Raw genomic sequence first — 19,489 nt, forward strand, 5'->3', positions numbered from 1 at the left:
CATCAAACTTTGATGTAACAGTCAAATGGTTACCCAGATAGCCGGGACTGTGATCAACTTTCTCACCGTCAAACACTGGCTTCGCTGCTTCAAGGAGATGCTGCATTCTCGATGATTGGTGAGTGGGAAGCCTATTGCTTTCAGTCAACTTCACCTGTCGGAGAAACCATTTTAGAAATAGCTTCAAATCACTAAAAGCTGCAGAGTCTCCACCACGTCCATCACATCACCAAATCATTATTGTGAACTCTTTGAACTAAAATCCTGTCGAGATACTTAACGTGCCTGGTAAAATTGACATACCTATGTACAAGGGGCATAACTCTATTGGGGACCTTCAGGCAAGACGTAGGAATCGCTTTGGGCAATATGTGTCCTCATCTCACAGACCATCGACCAACTCTAACTCAAAACGTGTTTGCTCAGGGTTACGGCACTCAAGGATTTAGTAAGGCTTTCAATTTTTTATGGTAGACATGTGGAGGTCATTTGATGCAATTCCCTATTTTGACTTGTACATGTACTATATGTTCCCTTGTTTGTTCAATTGACTAGCTTTTGCATGTGTTTGTGACGGGTGCCACAGATGGATAATGAACACCTGGTATCATCACTATTTGAAAGTGGTTCTTAGACACATGCTTGTGATATAGTCGGGATCGTACTATGGCTCTAAAGAGAGATGTCATATGATTTTGGAAAGGATTTGTCGTTTATATATATATATATTACAATATATAATTTCATTTCACTGAAAGCCCACTTAAAGACCACTTTAGAAATACCAATTTACCATCTTTTTAAACTAGAAATTTGTTTTCGCTCCAAACAACAAACATATAAATTTCCTATTTAATTAATTAGTTGAAGATTTATCTTCACAGACCTTTATTTGAAGTCTTTGAGCATATTCAGCGTTGCCACTACCCCTAGTCTACAGTACATTCACCCTGAGCTCTCAAAAGAACCCACGCGTCCGATGGTAGATGACCAGATAATGGAAGCACGAATACGTACATACACCCGAAACACAAGTGTCAAAACGTGTGGCGTCAATGGGCAAATGATTTAGTTTAAATGTGCCTCTGTTCACTCAGCAGGGAATGGGTACCCGATATGTGCCTGTAAGTAGCTTGGGTTGTATACTCTCCAGGAAGTTAACAATGATAATACAATGATAACTAGAATGCATATGAATACACAGCTTCGGGGAAAAAAAGCACCTATGCAGATAGTAGTTTGCTATGGTTTGTTTGTTGTTTAACGCCGCACTTAGCAATATTCCAGCTACATGACGGCGGTCTGTACATAATCAAGTCTGGACCAGCCAATCCAGTGTTTGGCATCATGAGCATCGATCCACGCAATTGGGATCGATGACATGCATCAACCAAGTCAGTGAGCCTGACCACCTGATCCCGTTAGTCGCCTCTTACGACAAGCATAGTCGCCTTTTACAGCAAGCATGGGTTGCTGAAGACCTATTCTCCCCGGATCTTCATAGTAGTACCTGGATAAGTGTGGGTATATAAAAGTACAATAACCATGAACATGCTTTTGGTATGTTCTTTAGACTTGTATCGATCTTATAGAACTACTTCTCACCCCTTTATCAGATGTATACTGAGTGAACTTACAATGTTAAGTTTCGACGTCTCTCAGACACAAACCAGTCAAGACAAGCCGGTATTCAGCTGCAAATGTCACATTGTAATAAGCAATGGGTTACTGATACTGGTAGACGTTTTTGACAGCTGAAAGCGGGTTATATCATGCAATCAATGGGAACCTGTTCCACATATATCTGTACAAGTCTCCCTCTAATTCAAGCCTCATCAGCAGCTATACACAAGGAAATTGCTTGCCAATACAGCCTGATAATATGCCACTGAATTACATTTCCTTCCGGGTGCTGTGACAGGGTGTTTCTGTCATGTGTGTATTTCGCACTGGTTAGTATCACGAACACGCACAGTCTGACCAATTACTCCACATCAAAGACGACTAAAAGGGTGCCATTAGGGTCTAAAGACAACACGCATTCCTGAACACACAAAATTGGAAAAATATAATGTTTTGGTAACGCTAAAGAGGTAGGAGCAATATTGAAGGGAAATAAAATTCTTCATGAACTAAACGTTACTTATCACACACATGTACATGTCCCCAAATATAATTATTTGCAGTATTTTTTTAATATTTCTATTTCAGATCTGAATTTAACCAAACAAACCCGTCGTAGTAAAGGAAACACCTGGTGTTAACCTGAACGTTCCCCTCCGGAGTTAGTGGAGTTTCCACCCTCTGGTTGAAGATGAGTTGTTGCCATCTTATACAAGACCGTCCAACTGAAGATGAAGATGCCAGTCTGGTTCCATGCTTCTAATGATTGGGGTGACAAGCTGGATACATATATAAATATATATTACACATATAAATGGCGACAAACGCACACCGTTTCATGAAAATTATGTGTGTGGCACAATATGGGTTTTTTCAAGTGGACAAACCAACGAGCAAGAGTATGTTGCTGACGAGCGTACATACATGATGCTAAACCACAGTCACAGGTTGCTGGCACGCTCAAGGGACGCAACTCTGCACAACGATTTGCGGCGCCTAAGACGACTGCGCTACTCGTAAGATTAGCCATCAGTTTTCAGATCTGAGTAGAACAGTTCTTGTTTATTCTTTCACCAAAACACTTCTTCAATTAACTCATCGAATCAATGATTTCTTACCTTGTAAAAACTTCAATTCATCATACTTTCTCAATCGAGAAATGACTTCGATCCGAGAGCTTCCACATCAGTATGAGATTTGCTTCCATTATCCAATATTCTGATTTCTGAAAAGTGCAGGTCGGTCGATTTAATTCCACCAATTTTACATGTTTAAAATAGTTTTTATCTGTATGGATTTGATTTAATTTCCCTTTATATCAATCACACGACACTCAGCCTAAGTCACAAATGATAGAGTAATATCAACTGAAAAGATTGACAAGAAAAGTATTAGTCCTGCTTGTGCTGTGATATTATAAAAGCAATGAAGAAAAATATATCAGAAACTATTAGCAAAGCAATTATCAGCGACAAATCTCGATGCCATTCTCATTCATCATGACATGATTTGTGAAAAAACCTCCAGGACACATTTTCACTTGATCGTAAACATTAACTTTCTGGTGTTAAACTTGTCGACTGGTATTGATGCTATCCAATATAATCTCCACTTCAAAATCTTCAAAATCTCGATGCCATTCTTCAGACATGATTTGTGAAAAAAAGCTACAGGACACATTTCATGTGAACGCAAATAAAAACGTTTCTGGTGATAAACTTGTCGTCCTTATTGATGCTATCATTGACCTTATCCAATATAATCTACACTTATTCTCAATATTCATTTTCCATTTATTCCAATTACCAATGTGTTTAAATAATATACACATTATAATGTTCCCTGTTAAATATTTTTTATTGCCATATGTCGTTTCTATCACACTTAAATATACTGTTATTTACTGTGAAACCTTGTGTCCGTTTCTGTAGAACGTCCGATTTTATTGACAGTTGTTAACAACGGAGAGGTTTGTATTAAAATGCCAGCATTTTGACACTCGTCGGGGAGATCGATCTTGGAGGTAAAGGAAACTCATATATACTTCATACGGAAGTTTGAGGGGTAGTTGGGTAGCAAAGTAGTTAGAGTTTGTCGTCACGCCCAAGACCGTGTTCGACTCCCCACATGGATACAATGTATGAAGCCAACTCCTGGTGTCACCCGCCGCGATATGAAGGTGCTTGAACGTGGGAGTAGGATATTCTATGTGTTGCACTACCTAAACCCTCCATTCACCGTCTCCATCAGCTACTTGGCCGTACACAGTGAACCAATCTATTATCATAAACAACAGCGAGTGGCCCTGAATTGCTGTCGACGTCCTTTCACAAAGTCTACTTCCTATGGGAGAGATGTGTCATTGATTCCCATGACCCGTCTAATAGCGACCTAGGCAAAAAGATGTATGTATGTTTAAGTTGGAAATATGTCCCCATCACCTTATTTACAGGAGTATGATCAGCTCCATTAGCTATCACTTTCACGCTGGTCTTGTTCTGGGTATCAGTCAGGCTGTAAAACCTGGCGGTGGGTAATTTCATCATAGGCTATGAATAGAGGAATCCGAACAGGGAATTTGTACCATTCCTGGCAGCTTTAGGCAGCGGTGTATTTACAATGACATAATATCTAACGATTCATTGCCAGTGGAAATCAGAAGTTGTTGCACACAGAGTGGACATTTAACGTCATCGTCAGAGAATAACCTGTTTCGATTTTGCGCCGAAACAGATTCCATTGAGCGTAAAAAGCCAAATAGTGGTGAAAAGTATATGAATTGATCACTGACATTTATTATTATTAAAGGCACTACACTGTCCGTTTAGCAAACTGATATATACGTCATACGGCAGATTGATTGGGTAGTTAGAGTTGGATCACCAATGTTCCATTCCCCACATGGACAAACCAGCTCAAATATTTGTCACGGGCGTTCAAATATGTCTTGCAATAGAGGTTGCATGTGTGCAAGTATTCATTTGCACAAGGATATCTAAACATCATAGGTCCCATCTTGGCATCCAATGTTCTTACGGTTTTCATCACATTGAAAGTCCACAAATGTAACACTGATCGAGATGTAGAGACAAGACAACTGATTACCATGGGCTGCTCACACGATCATCTGTATTGACGGTAGTCCCCGGACGTCCTTCATGACATGGAGCTGATTACACACTCTTTACTGTCTCATTGACAGCCATGTACCGTTCTAGTAGTTCAGACAGTGCAAATTGTTTAACAGTAAGTTCACACCGTGATCTCTAAACACTGATAGCGTCAGGGACTTCAGATACATGTATTAGTAATGTTTACACTAAATGTGCCTCTTTGCATCAATATAATCCGTCCTCAGTTTCACAAAGCTCATTAACAGCTATAGACTAGGAATTGGTTTTCTACATTCATTTACTCCTCCCCTAAACTGTCCCCCTCCCCAACAAGAGAGATACACCTCGGAGATCCATTCCTGACCCAAGGCATATAGATTGACATACCCAACATTGTTGAGGGTGTTGCCTGCGTGTAAAGACAAATAAACGTTAACAGCATGAGGGGTCATTTGACAGTCTGTGAAACATCCACGGTTTACTTTCAATGTTATTTGTACGTCTGAGCCCAAAGAGAAATTACCAACATCAGTTCATATCGGCAAAGGGGTTCGCCCTGTCATATATACTATAATGGTATAGGATATAATCCATATAATGGTGAATTAGTACAAGAACTTCTGTTCCTGTTGCTGCTTCTCTGCAGGGAGTGGCAGCCTATTCTGCTGATAGCTGACACCGTTAGCATCCTTCCTACAATACCGCCTTTAAACATGAAAGGGATTTTCTTGCATACAATAACACAAACGCTCCTGCAATATACTTTGCAAATACAAAATACTTGGTCACATTAATTCTTGTAGTAAGGAATAGCATCATGTCTATGTAATCGTGAATTGTGGCGGAAATATATCACTGTCTAAATGGAAAGAATACCATTTTGCATAGGAACCTTTGAAACAACCACACTTGTTCACAGCTGTTTCAGATTGGATTAACGTAAGGGTACACACAAACACACTTTTGTAGTAAAACACAAACACATCCTTGTGTATACAATTATTATGCAATGTGTGATGTGGATATGTTCCGTTTGTTTGTTGTTTAACACCGCACTTAGCAATATTCCGGCAATATGATGGCGGTCTGTCAATAATCGAGTCTGAACCAAACAATCCAGTAATTGACATATTATGTTAGCTTATGACGTGGCGATTTTTACGGACGGAAGTTAACATCAAAAGGCTTTCTTTTTGAAGTCACGGTACAATTGTTTCATAGCACCTTTTCTCCTTGGTGTTGATAATTGTGGATACAAGACGGATATTACATGTTCCTTATTGTTCGCCACAAGAAGGCGTCTTCGTTCTTCTTCCATCGCCACTCACCATGCATCACGAGACAAAGTCTGCTGTAATGACTGCACAAAAAAGTGAGTGACAGCAATCTATTTGTTGGTATCTCACCAAAATCATGATACAAGGCATAGCAAATTCAACTAGTCCTCTCGCACATAGTTATCCATGTTATATGCTTTTCAAGACGAAAAAATCAATGAATTATTATAGATATGTATTTTGTAACGTACCAGTGTTTGTAATTATTACATCCTTTACATAACCTCTGCATTTGCATATTTTTTTCAAATTAACCTAAGTTTATGCAGTATTTCTCTCTGTGTTGTTTTAAAAACTGAGAAGGGCAATATCACGTTTATATCCTTCAGAGATCCCCGTGCACAGGAAACATGTCATGCTTTAAATCACTGCATATGCATTGACGTGTTCATATGAGGCCGAGTTGTGAGTGACTGATCACTTGAGTGAGTGAACTTGGTTTACCACTGCTTTGTACAGTATTACAGTTATATCACAGCGTGTCGGATTAATGTGGGAGGAATGCCTGACATATTGCAAGTTATAAATGTTGAGCACTTTGGCGAATCCCTAGAGCAAGAATGTGGTGCGGACAAAATTACAGGCATAATCAGGACCAGCCGGGATTCGAACACACAATCCAAGATTTCTTGCACCCCCAAGAGATGCAACTCTGCACAGAGATTTGCGGCGTCTCAGATGGCTGTGATCCTCGTATGATTGACTATTAGAGTTCATATCTGAGCAGAACAGTACTCACGAAAACACTTCTTCAATTAACTCTTCGAATCAATGATTTCTAACATTCTGTAAAACCTTCATTTATCATACTGTCTCAATCGAGAAATGAATTCAGTCTCAGAGCTTTCACGTCGGTATGAGATTTGTTTGCTTTCATTATCCAATATTCTGATTTCCGAAAAGGGGAGGTCGGTCGATTTCAATTCAACTAATTTTGCATTTTTAAAATAGTTTTGTGTTTGGAGTTTATTTAATTTCCCTTCATATCAATCACTCAACTCTCAGCCACAGTCACAACTGATAGAGTAATATTAACTTAACAGATCGACAAGAAAAGTATTTTTACTGCTCCTGCTGTGATATTATAAATGACATGAAAGGAAAACATATCAGAAACTATTAGCAAAGCAATTTATCAGCGACATGAGTTGTGAAAAAAGTTACAGGACACATTTCATATGAACGTAAATGTAAACATTTCTGGTGTTAAACTGATATCCTTACTGTCCTTATCGTCTGATATCCTTATTTATGCTATCGATTATAATCTCGAGTTATTTCTATTTATTCAAATTATCAATATCTTAAGATAATGAAGATATTATAATGTTCTCATTATGCTCCCTTTCTAAACATTGTGTTTATTGCCATATGTCGTTTCTGTCACACGTCAGTATATTGGTATTCTCCCTGAAATCCATTCTCCGTTTCTAAGGATTGTTCCCAGTCGTGCTGTGATATAAAAGCCATGGAAGGAAAAGATATTACAAACTATTTGCACAACAGTGTATCAGCGTCATAGCTCGACCTCAATACTTATTCATCCTGACATTTTTGTGAAAAAAGTAGCCTAATTCGTTTCATTTGAATGTAGATATCAATCTTTCCTGCGTTAAATGTTGTCATCTAATATCCTTTTTACTGCTTACATAGACAGTATCAAATATGATCTCCAGTGATTCCAAATACTAATGTTATCACTATTTTAAATTGTCACTGTCTTAAGATAATGTACACAGTATAATACTCACATTCTGCTCCTTTTTACTTTCTGTTTTTATTTATATATGTCGTTTTTATTACACTTAAATACATAGTTGCTACTTACCATGATGTCCTTTGTACGTTTCTGTACTTCCTATATTATTGGCAGTTATTAACACCGGAAATGAATGTATTAAGGTGCCAGTATTTTGGCTCTCAATTCGGAGATCTATCTTTGAGGTACAGGTAACTTATAAATCTTTCTTGCGGCAGATTGAGGGGTGGTTGGGTAGCCAAAAGGGACACGTATCATCACGCCGAATACCCGTGTTCGATTCCCAATATGGATACACTGGCTCTATTGCTTGTCACGGGTGTTCATATCTGTTCATATCTTGCAACAGAAGTTATGCGTGGCCAAGAAGACATTTGCACGTGCATAGGATTTTATATGTGAATAAAACCACTCGAGTACGTGCATTTATTGTACAGATAGGCATACAAGTGGATAGATAGGCATACAAGTGGACGTGAAATAGACCCTCAAATGGCCAACTAAGACAATGAAGGAAAATTGTATGATGATGGGTGAGAAGTTGGGAAATGTGGAGCAGATCATTACTACCGAAAGGGCCCGCTAAGGGAACATCTAATGTCATGAATGTTACACATATACGTGAGTGTAAGTTCTTGAATATATATCTCGTCAGTTTAAAGTATGTTTTCAGATTGGAGCTTTTAGTCATTACAATAACGTGTAACACACACGCACATACGTACATACGCTCACGTGCATGCATGCTGCTATATACATGTACATGTAAGTCCAATATCCTTGACCGCAACGTTCAACCCCATTTCATCTCACAGAATCAGATCGTTCGTGTCAGTAGTGCAAGGACGCCGACCACACTGACTACCAAAGTTCCTGCAATAACGGTGGGGGTTATATTCACCGTGAATGACGGTCGGACTAGTTGAATGGTATCAGTATAAATAGCTTGTATATCAATCTCATATGTGATCAGTTGCAAAATGTCTGGACAAGTCTACTCAAACAAATTATGGTTAAATGAGCCAACGTGTCTCATTCAGCGCTATTGATGTGAATGTAGGAGAGTTAGTCGTAACGGTCAGGTCTTTGTAGAATGAAGGCCTAGATATATCATTCGTAGCAAGACGGAGTTGGTGGTGTGTCTTGATTTGATATTCGTAGTTTATTATAAAAAATATGCTTCGCTGATTCTCGCGATGTCGAGTAATGTGTCCAGTCAATCTACTATATACATAATGCAACACTGGACCTGTTTACTCCATGACGTCTGCTCCATCTTTAGAACAGGGTTCAGATGACCGACGAGACTATTGGGCATCCTCATCCATTACACGTGTATGGGCAGACAAACCATAAGCATCACACACTTGCGAGCAATCAGGTTGATGGTGATCTTCCTTGTGCTCATGTGGAAACTCTTTGTTCCACGAATTCCACGAGAAATCACATTAACCTGTCAATAAAAACCAGAAAAGGAAATTATATCAATTTCAAATTATGTTTTATCTAGGTATTGACAGTAATCGTCAATATATAGAATATTTCAAGTGGCATTAGTCATCATCTGAAAGGAAAACGTAGTTTGAAAGTCGTTAGAAGGTGAATTGTCTGGAATACCTTTTTGATGATTCTAGACTTGGTCACATAATATTCCTTCTATAACATATTCGTGAAACATGCATCTTAATCAATACTTAACTGCCATGGCGGTGTAGACACTATCGAGTATTCGCTTAGTTTTGCTTCTTTTATGTCACTAATTTAACTTCTCTTCCGGAGCTTCACTAGATGTAGATGCATCGCTGGTTCCTTAGAATACTACATTCTTTGATAAAATCAGACAGAAACTCATTAGTATTGTTAACTGCTTATGCATGTTTTTCGTGGTCAGATAGGTATGTGTTACACATACACAGTTTCCTATTTCCAAGTGCATATATTGATGTTCCTAATTTATATAAGGAGACCCAGCATTCGAATCCCTACATCACCCTGGATGTGTTTCTAGGTTTAACAGCATCATAGCCAGGCTCGTGGGGTTACGCCCAATACCTGCCTTACTTTGGGCTTATCTCCCACAGGAAGCTGGACTGTGGTGATGTAACTGTAATAGTGCTTAAACAGAACTCATTCAGACCTGGGGGAAACGAAGAAGGGCCACGTTCATCAAGCTTGTCTCTCTGACCTTAACCTGGATGGATCGGTTAATTCATTGTCAATGGATCATCTTCAATACGCATAAGAATTAGTCCTTACCACTGATTCCATTACACAGTCTTAGATACATTGTTGTTCCTTAATTTGTTGTTTAACGTCGCACTCTGCAATATTCCAGCTGTATGACGGCGGTTTGTTAATAATTGCGTCTGGACCAATCCTGTGATTGACATCATGAGCATCGATCAACGCATCAAGGATGACCGCCCGATCGCGTTAGTCGTCGCCTCTTACGACAAGCATGGGTTGCTGAAGAGCATAACCCGGATCTCCAAATGAGCATGGATACATAATGTTACTTTCACGACTTCATCTGGTTCATCTGTCATCATGGTGGTGTATTCCCCAATCATGAAGTCTTCCAAAGTTCCGATAAAATAAACGCTCCTGCAACGTGCTTTGCAAACACAAAATACTTGGTCACATAAATAGCATTGTGTATTTGTAATTGTCGTGCAATGAGGCGAAAATGTATCATTGTCTGAATGGAAATAATACATTTTTGTTGTAACCTTTCAAAAACATGGTCATAGATATTTCAGGTAGGCAGCTTGGATTAAAGTAAGGGTACTCTCAAACACATCTTGGTAGTAAAGGTCATCATTTTTGTTTATACAAGTATTCTGTCATTTCTCTTCTGACGTCATCTATCGTATTAGTATATCCAATTATCAGTATCAAAAGTATTGATCTATTTATTTTCTTACAACAAGTAAAGAGAGAAACGATAGACACATGTGTCTTCAGGAGACAATGGAGCACAACAGCCAGCATGACATTCTCCGTTTGGGGAATATCTGATGGCATCAATGTTGCACATATCCACGAGTGTAAGTTTTTGAATTTGTCGCTTCAATTTTGTTTGTATTTTCCTTCATGTGACAGTCTTAATATGACTGACATATTGACTCACTCACTCTTGGGGTGCATGTATAATCCCTCTAGCAGGCTGTTAGATGCTATACTGCTATTACAAAAACAATTAGAATTGCAAAACGGCATTTTAGAATACTTACACTACATAGTCCAGATCTCTGGGACATTGACGGAAACCGATAGCTGTGTTGCTTACACGCCTGTGTGTCAAAAATAATTTGAAACAGTTTATGAAGACCACGTTTTGTGGATTCATGTAATCAAGGATGAAACTGAAATGTGAGTCCATGATATCAATGACAAAGCTACAGGTCTGAGGTCTTACTAGACACACAGTTATGAAATGTGCATGTGCACAGATATTTTCAGAAGTATTAATTCATTAAACAACATGTATGTGGAAAATGTTGATCTACGTTGACAGTGATGCTTCATATCTTGGTTCTTTTTTCAAGCAACTTGCAGTCACAAGGGCTGTGACATTGACAAGGAACCAAATATGTCTCTGGAACACATATCTATTTCTCATCAACCTTTCACAAAATACGATAAAGTCCTCACTAACGCAAAGTATCAATATTTGAACAACATGTATTCATTTCCCTCCCAATGTGACATTCTGTGTCCATATTATCGTTCTTGTTCTTGATTGGTTTTCTTTCCAGCTTACAGGAACAACGTTTCTATCAAACTGCTGACAATCAGTATTGACATTCACTGTGAAATGCATTGTTCGTTTCATTATTTTACATCCGAGTTACATATCCAAGTTCTTTGAATAAGCCTCGAAAGTTTCGTATGTCACCACTCTGTGTTTAATTGAGGGCAGCATTTGAACGACATTTTCTCCTACCAAGTCAATATTATACAGACAAAACAAACCAATCCCATGGTGCTGAGTGGGAAGAGCATCCCCTGTGTAATTCTGTCTAAACTCTCCATTCATCGTCTACGTCAGGCATTATAACCATACACATTGAACCAATCCACTGTCATAAATAAGAGTGAGTCAGACTAAGCCAGGAATTGCTGTGCACGTGCTTTCGTAAAGTCTACTTCCTCTGGGAGGCAATGTTCCTGTCCCGGCAAATATCTTTCTTGGTAAAGTGTGAGTGAGTGTGGTTTTACGCCGCTTTTAGCAATAATCCAGCAATATCATGGCGGGGGATACCAAAAATGGGAATCGAACCCGGGTCTTCGGCGTGACAAGCGAACGCTTTAACCACTAGGCTACCCGACCTCCCTTCTTCGTAAAGAGATTGATGTATGTTTAAGTTGGAAATATGCCCCCCCCCCCCCCCCCCCCCCCCCCAAACCTTATTTACAGAAGTATGAATAGCCATCACTTTCACAGTGGTCTTGTCCTGCGTATCAGCCATGCTGTAAAACGTGGGCTATTTCACCATAGGCTGTGAACATAAAGATCGTGACTTCCACTTTCCAATAGTCAACTGTCCCTTTATGTCGAGCAATATTCTACCAGCTCCAGCCCTTGTGTGTCTACATTTCGCAGCTTTTGCGGTACAGGCGAGCATGCTCTTTCTACCAAGATTTGAAAAGGCGTTATACAACTCTTGCTCATTAGTTGTATGATCAAGGTTATAACACCCAAGAACTCGGTAAAGATTTCAAAAATGTTATAGTTGACATGTGGAGGGCATTCCCAAATTTGAGGCATCAGTGACAAACAATGATGTTCAATGCAATTCCCTATTTTGACTTGTACCATATTTTCCCGTGTTTCTTTTTTTCAGGTGAAGAAATTTACTTGTCTTTGCATGTGTTTGTGACGCGTGCCACCGGTGGGTCGGGATACGCTCACCTCTTCGCGAACACCTTGTATCATTACTTTTTGATAGTTATTCATGAACACATGCTCATGATATAGACGGAATGATACAGTTGACTCTGTTTGGGCAGAGATTTCTTACGAATATGGAAAGGGTTTCGTCGCTTATATTTTTCAAATACGAGGCTATTGCAAACGGTAACGTTGAACAACATTTACTCGCTCTATATATACCATAATGTTTTGTACCTTATTCTCAAAGATGTGTTCAGTTTTCTTTAATTGTGTGATTGCATGAACCTGCAGATGTTACTAATTTCTACCTTAGTCTCCACTAGGTGATGTATTGATGAGTACGTTGTCTGTTTGCTTCATCGGGACAAACACCTCGTAACACTTCAGCTCCTTCAGTGCAGCTCAGAGAGGATTTACATTGCAGAAGCGATGAATCGCTTTGAGTCTGGGCCTTCCTCGTGTGTGAGGTATGAGAGAGGGAAACTATTATCAACCTCATGTCATCCCATTTATCTTCAATTTCCTCGATCAACCAAGATCCCTTCATCGTGCTTGTGTCTGCTTTAAACTACTAAAAGTTTCATCACAGTTCAAATTCCGTTTCCTCCTGTTTTTCATCGGATCAAATTTCAATTTACCTAATCTGATACTGTCTAAAGCTAAAAACTGGATAGAACTCTTCCAAATTTTGAAATATCTTTATGCCATTTTGAATTACAGGATTAACGTTTCCTCTTGATAGAATTTTCAAATGGTTTAAGGGAAAGTATTTACGCAACATTTTATATGCTTAACACAGACTATTTAGGAAATACAGACTCGTATTTGACTTAAATTAAGGCATTTAGCACTTCTAATCTATTTCTTCTATTTATGTTTTCTTCCTTAGCCATATGTTGTATCCCTGTCATCACTAGTGCATTATGCTCGTGCAGTCTTCACCTTCCTGTGATCTCTAGTTCATCCTAGAACCATAGCATCAAACTTTTCATATTCCTGTTTTGATGATGTAACAGTCAAATGGTTACCCAGATAGCCCCGACTGTGATCAACTTTCTCGTCAAACACTGGCTTCGCTGCTTCAAGGACATGCTGCATTCTCGGTGATTGGTGAGTGGGAAGCCTATTTCTTTCAGTCAACTTCACCTGTAGGAGAAGCCATTTTAGAAACAGCTTCAAATCACTAAAAGCTGAAGCGTCTCCACCACATCACCCAGTCATTATTGTGAACTCTTTGAACTAAAATCCAGTTGAGATACTTAATGTGCCTGGTAACAGTGACATGCCTATGTACAAGGGGCATAACTCTGTTGGGGACCTTCAGGCAAGACATAGGAATCGCCTTGGGCAATATGTGTCCTCATCTCACAGGCCATCAACCAACTCCAACTCAAAACGTGTTTGGTCAGGGTTACGGCACTCAAGGATTTAGTAAGGCTTTCAATTTTTTATGGTAGACATGTGGAGGGCATTTGATGCAATTCCCTATTTTGACTTGTACATGTACTATATGTTCCCTTGTTTGTTCAATTGACTAGCCTTTGCATGTGTTTGTGACTGGTGCCACAGATGGATAATGAACACCTGGTATCATCACTATTTGAAAGTGGTTCTTAGACACATGCTTGTGATATAGTCGGGATCGTACTATGGCTCTAAAGAGAGATGTCATATGATTTTGGAAAGGATTTTGTCGTATATATATATATATATATATATATATATTACAATATATAATTTCATTTCACTGAAAGCCCACTTAAAGACCACTTTAGAAATACCAATTAACCATCTTTTTAAACTAGAAATTTGTTTTCGCTCCAAACAACAAACATATAAATTTCCTATTTAATTAATTAGTTGAAGATTTATCTTCACAGACCTTAATTTGAAGTCTTTGAGCATATTCAGCGTTGCCACTACCCCTAGTCTACAGTACATTCACCCTGAGCTCTCAAAAGAACCCACGCGTCCGATGGTAGATGACCAGATGATGGAAGCACGAATACGTACATACACCCGAAACACAAGTGTCAAAACGTGTGGCGTCACTGGGCAAATGATTTAGTTTAAATGTGCCTCTGATCACTCAGCAGGGAATGGATACCCGATATGTGCCTGTAAGTAGCTTGGGTTGTATACTCTCCAGGGAGTTAACAATGATAATACAATGATAACTAGAATGCATATGAATACACAGCTTCGGGGAAAAAACGCACCTGTGCAGATAGTAGTTTGCTATGGTTTGTTTGTTGTTTAACGCCGCACTCAGCAATATTCCAGCTACATGACGGCGGTCTGTAAATAATCAAGTCTGGACCAGCCAATCCAGTGTTTGGCAGCATCATGAGCATCGATCCACGCAATTGGGATCGATGACATGCATCAATCAAGTCAGTGAGCCTCACCACCTGATCCCGTTAGTCGCCTCTTACGACAAGCATAGTCGCCTTTTACAGCAAGTATGGGTTGCTGAAGACCTATTCTACCCGGATCTTCATAGCAGTACCTGGACAAGAGTGGGTATATAAATGTACAATAACCATGAACATGTTTTTGGTATGTTCTTTAGGCTTGTAACGATGTAATAGAACTACTTCTCACCCTTTCATCAGATGTATACTGAGTGAACTTACAATGTTAAGTTTCGACGTCTCACAGACATTGGAGAAACAAACCAATCAAGCCGGTATTCAGCTGCAAATGTCACATTGCAATAAGCAATGGGTTACTGATAGTGGTAGACGTTTTTGACAGCTGAAAGCGGGTTATATCATGCAATCAATGGGAACCAGTTCCAAATATATCTGTACAAGTCTCCCTCTAATGCAAGCCTCATCAGCAGCTATACACAAGGAAATTGCTTGCCACTACAGCCTGATAATATGCCAGTAAAGTACGTTTTCTTCCGGGTGCTGTGACAGGGTATTTCTGTCATGTGTGTATTTTGCACTGGTTAATATCACTAATACGCACAGTGTGACTGCTTACCACATCAAAGACGACTAAATGGGTGCCATTAGGGTCTAAAGACTACACGCATTCCTGAACACACAAAATTGGAAACAAATGTTTGGGCAATGCTAAAGAGGTTCGAGCAATATCGAAGGGAAATAAAATTCTTCATTAACTAAAAGTTACTTACTTACTTATTTGTTTCCTCTGGTTAAAGATGTGTTGTTGCCATCTCATACAAGGCCGTCCAACTGAAGATGCAGATGCCAGTCTGGTTCCATGCTTCTAATGATTTGGATGACAAGCTGGATACATATATAAATATCCATTACACATATATATTGAGACAAACGCACACCGTTTTATGAAAATTATGTGTGTGTGTTCCTGTGGTTTTTTTTCAGGTGAACAACGAGCAAGAGTATGTTGCTGACAAGCGAAAACATATGATGCGAAACCACAATCACAGGTTGCTGGCACGCTCAAGGGGCGCACCTCTGCACAACGATTTGCGGCGCCTTAGACGACTGCGCTACTCGTATGATTAGCCATCAGTGTTCAGATCTGAGTAGAACAGTACATGTTTATTCTTTCACCAAAACACTTCTTCAATTAACTCATCGAATCAATTATTTCTATCATTCTGTAAAATCTTCATCCATCATACTTTCTCAATCGAGAAATGAATTCAAACCGATAGCTTTCACGTCGGTATGAGATTTGCTTCCATTATCCAATATTCTGATTTCTGAAAAGAACAGGTCTGTCGATTTAAATTCCACCAATTTTACATGTTTAAAATAGTTTTTATCTGCATGGATCTGATTTATTATCCCTTTATATCAATCACACGAACCTCAAACACAGTCACAAATGAAAGGGTAATATTAACTTAAAAGATTGACAAGAAAAGTATTAATCCTGCTCGTGCTGTGATATTATAAAAGCCATGAAAGGAAAATATATCAGAACCTATTAGCAAATCAATTTATCAGCGACAAATCTCGATGCAATTCTCATTCATCATGTCATGATTTGTGAAAAAAACTCCAGGACACATTTATTTGAACGTAAAAATATAAATATAAACTGGTCGACTGGTATTGATGCTATCATTGACCATATCCAATATAATCTCCGCTTATTCTCAATATTCATTTTCCATTTATTCCAATTACCAATGTGTTTAAATATTATACACATTATAATGTTCTCATTATACCCCTGTTTAATATTGTTATTGCCATATGTCGTTTCTATCACAATTTGTTATTTACTGTGAGATCTTGTGTCCGTTTCTGTTTAACTTCCGATTTTATTGACAGTTTTTAACACCGGAAAGGTTTGTATTGAAATGCCATCATTTGGACACTCGTCGGGGAGATCAATCTCGGAGGTATAGGAAACTCATACATGTATATACTTCATACGGAAGATTGAGGGGTGGTTGGGTAGCAAAGTAGTTAGAGTTTGTCGTTACGCCCAAGACCGTGTTCGACTCCCCACATGTATACAATGTATGAAGCCAACTCCTGGTGTCACCCGCCGCGATATGAAGGTGCTGGAACGTGGGAGTAGGATATTCTATGTGTTGCACTACCTAAACCTTCCATTCACCATCTCCATCAGCTACTTGGCCGTACACAGTGAACCACTCTTCTGTCATAAATAACAGCGAGTCGCACTAAGCCCTGAATTGCTGTCGACGTCCCTTCACAATGTCTACTTCATATGGGAGAGATGTGTCATTGATTCCCATGGGCTGACAAAAAGCGATCAAGGCAAAAAAGATGTATGTTTGTTTAAGTTGGAAATATGTCCCACCACCTTATTTACAGGAGTATAATCAGCTCTAATAGCCATGACCTTCACGCTAGTTCTGTTCTGGGTGTCAGTCAGGCAGTAAACCCTGGACCTGGTCCTTTTCATCAAAGGCTATGAATAGAAGATGTTGCGGTTGCTGTAGGGAACGACAGGAAGTGACAACATCGACGTATTCTGAATTATGTTAAATTTCCTCTTGAATAGCAGTAAGAAGAAGAAGAAGGGTGTTCTCAGAGTAATGCAATCTTCAAAAAAGGTGAGAACGTCACCTGCAGTAAACCAGACCATCCTGACACAAATCTTGTCTATGTTTACTACAACAAGCTCAAACATTATGTCACTCAATATTAGTTCAACTTATAAAATTGAAACACAATCTTCACCTCTCTGTTCATAGTGTACTGAGTCCATCAAATTCATACATTTTTCCAGAGACTGAAAAGGCCATGGAATGCGTAAGTGTGGGAGTAAGGTTTTACGCCTCATTTAGCAAGATTCCAGCAATATCACGACGGGGTACAGAAGAAATGTACCTCACAAATTATACCTATGTTGGGAATCGAACCCGGGACTTTGTTGTGACTCACGGAATGACATTAGGGTATAGACATTGTGGGTTTTTTCAGTTTTGCTAATATGCTGTGGGATTCAAATAAAGTATCCAGCATATACACGATAACATCTGCAAATCTCAATGCCTATGGACATTGTAAATAGAAAAGTAATCAATTATTTTCTAGATTTCTCTCTCCAAGTTACAGGTTTGTTTTGTTTCGACACTAAACGTCGCTGGAATTTTTTTTACATTCATTACATCAATAAATATCAGTAATCCTCCATGAGGCTATGACATCAGATTCCTGTTGTCAAAACAGCACTTAACAAATATTTTTTCGTTAGCAGTATCAATTCAATCGTTTTCTATTTAGTTAATCACTAAATGTAATAAAGCATTGTACTGGTTATGAAATAACGCATCAACACAAACAATTCTCTGATTCATCGAATACATATAAAACCTCATAGGCTGTTAAATCAACCCATGTCAAATAACAGGCTATGGACCTACTGCTACAATATTCTCTCAATGACATTTCTCTATTTGACGCGGCTCCCCAAGGAAGTCTAAAGAAGCAAGGGTGTAAGACTTAGTGCAAGATCTGTTAATGCAGATTTGAACATATTTATATGACTGCAATGGTTGTTTTACAAAACCCTCTTCCAACGAGTAAAAACAATCCTTCACGACCTCATTTACTGCAGAAGGACATTATTGTTTATATCAATACACCCGGCGTTCCCAGTCACCATGGCCAGTGCAAACGGTGTCCCCAATCAAGAGAACAGGAGGTATTTCTACTGACGCCATACACAGGACTTGAAGCACATAACAACTGTCTCCCCGTCATACTTGTATCCTGCTGGCTATGTCAGACCGGTATTCAACTGCAAATACCCCATAACGATAAACACAGGCTTGCAGCGCTACAGTCAGACGCTTTTGACAGCCAAACAGTATGCTTTATTCTGCAATCAATTGAGTTCTATACATCTCTGTACAGTTTTCCCTCTAATACAAGCATCACCAGTAGCTGTAGACAAGGAAATGGCTTGCCTTGACATCCTGATATTGTTCTGGTGTAGTCACGGGTGCTGTAAAATTATGTGTCTGAAGGCGTATTTCCTTCCTTTACGTCTCCGTATCATTAGGCCATCGATACTAGACGTGAATAGTGTCAGAAATCATAAGGTACATGCTACTTTTCTCATGTTATCATGTTCACACTTCTGATTCATCAGTGTATACGTTCTTGAAATTGAATTAGCTTTATTTTCACTTGCTAGACATTCGGATTTAACGGAGAGGTTCTCGGCAGGATAAAATTAATGGACAAAAACGGTATCCGTTTGGGTTATAAACGGGGTAGCCCAGTGGTTAAAGCGCTTCATCGTCACGCCGAAGACCAAGGTTCGATTCCCC

Source organism: Haliotis cracherodii, unplaced genomic scaffold, assembly GCF_022045235.1.
Source record: "Haliotis cracherodii isolate W230 unplaced genomic scaffold, xgHalCrac1.p SCAF_24, whole genome shotgun sequence".
NCBI classification, from domain to species: domain Eukaryota; kingdom Metazoa; phylum Mollusca; class Gastropoda; order Lepetellida; family Haliotidae; genus Haliotis; species Haliotis cracherodii.